This window comes from Triticum dicoccoides, chromosome 4B (assembly GCF_002162155.2).
Source record: "Triticum dicoccoides isolate Atlit2015 ecotype Zavitan chromosome 4B, WEW_v2.0, whole genome shotgun sequence".
Classification (NCBI taxonomy): Eukaryota; Viridiplantae; Streptophyta; class Magnoliopsida; order Poales; family Poaceae; genus Triticum; species Triticum dicoccoides.
The window spans coordinates 4,125,919-4,127,989 of record NC_041387.1 but is presented as its reverse complement, the minus strand read 5'-3'; positions in this window follow the sequence as shown (position 1 = coordinate 4,127,989).

The window sequence follows — 2,071 nt, the reverse complement described above, 5'->3', positions numbered from 1 at the left end:
AATGCATACTAATGGTAGCCCAACTAGGCTCCATTTTGCAGTTTTGTGAAGGTTCTTGGTTTCATATTTTTCTTTCTTTTATTTTCGTTTTTCTACACTGTTTTAATTATCGGTTTTTCAATGCTTTCATTAATGTTTATTTTTTATTTCTTCTCTTCTTATGTATTTCAAATTAATAAGCATTTAATGAGATCTGGGTATAGTTTGCAAATTTTTGAAATTTAGAACATTTTACTAAATGGTCAACACATTCCTAAAATGTATAATTTTCTGAAAGTTGGAACTTTTTTGCAAACGCACAAACAATTATCAAAACCTGGAATATTTTTTGAAATAGCGAATATTTTTCAAATTTCTTGAAATTTCTTGAGCTCCAATTTTCACATTTGTGAACACTTGTTTATCCAACAGCATGTTTAAAAATTGATTTACATTTTTATCAGAACCGTGAACATGATTTAAGAATTCATGAACAGTTTTGGAAAATTGGGAATATTTAATCTGTGAACATTTTTTTATATATGGGAACAATTTTGTTTTTTCGAATTATTTAACAGGTTTTAAAACCCGAGAAACCTTTTCAAATTTGTGAACAATTTTATATTTTAAAAATGCTTTATGAAATTCTGAACATTTTTGGTTTTAGGTTTTAATTTTTTAGGTTTTATAACATTAAAATATATATACGTTGAAGGCTTATTATATCTTACCGATATCATTCCTGTTTCTGGGTAGTACCTTTTAAGCAAACTATTGAACGTGCCCATTTTACAAGTTCAATTATGTCCACTACAGGATTACCTTAAGAGCAGCTTGCAGCTTATGTTGGAGCAAAATATTATAGAAAGTGGTGTCTCACGTTCTGAATATTTATCTGATGCACTTGTGTGTTTTCACTTGTTGCACCCCTGTTTTTGTTGACCTTTCATTCATGTATGTAAATTCTATTAAATTGTATCAGAAGATACGTGAAGTCTATGGTTGATGTAAGATATTGATATCGATGTTTCTATGTTCTGAATATTCTGAGCAAGGAAACAACTATTTACAAAACTATTAAAAATATTTTTTGTTCATTGGTTTCTTAGTTTTCTTGACGGTTATGTATTATAGGGATATAGAATTTCAATGGTTTGTTAAACTGCCACCTACAGAACCCTGTGGGGCCAAACCATCAAATAAACAAGGAAACCCAACAAGAATAAATTTCCTGCTGGCCAGCTTACACGCATATTTCATTTTCCTGTGAAGATATGCTCAACGACTAACCTAGACGGTTGACCGGCAGGAATAATATTCCTGTCGGTATACCCTATTTTCCCATCGGTTTGGTCACACTGAAAAATTCCATTTTTTGGTAGTGATATGTGCACCCCATGATGTGAATACAATATTCTTGCACTAAATGTTCTTCTATAGAATGGCCGAACCAAAATGTTCGGTCGGATCATTATGTGGGGTTGCTTACACCATAGGTGAGAAATTTGTGCTTCTTTCCAAACTTTCCCCGTCTTTTTCCCATAGTGTAGTACATCATTAATGTGGTTGTCGGCCATAAATAGTAGCTGTGATTTGTGACTGATATTCAAGCAAGCTATTTTCATCATTAACCCCCCATGCACATCATACCTGTTTAAAGCAAGTGGTTTAGACTCCAAGATAATACTTCCTCCTTTACGTTCAAACCAGCACAGTACTAAATTAGCACCACTAAGTACACAATTAAATATATTTTCCTGTTATTTAGCATTTTAGTTGTTGATAACTTATCCTACATAATTAGTTAAACTTTGCACCGTTCTGACTTCAGCAAATTTTATATAAAAAAAATCATCAGCATGAAGATATTACCTTGTTTCTTGGTTTTTACATATTTATAATAGTACATATTTCTAACCACATGTTTTAGATCATGTGTGTTTTGACTATTTTGGTGGTTCTAATGTGTTTTCTCTATTTGTAAAAAATATATAATAATCCATATTACTAGTCACTCAAAGAGATGTAGCTAGACGTATTTTGGTGCTACATATATCCTTTTGAGTGAAAACTAATGTGGATCAAAGGTACG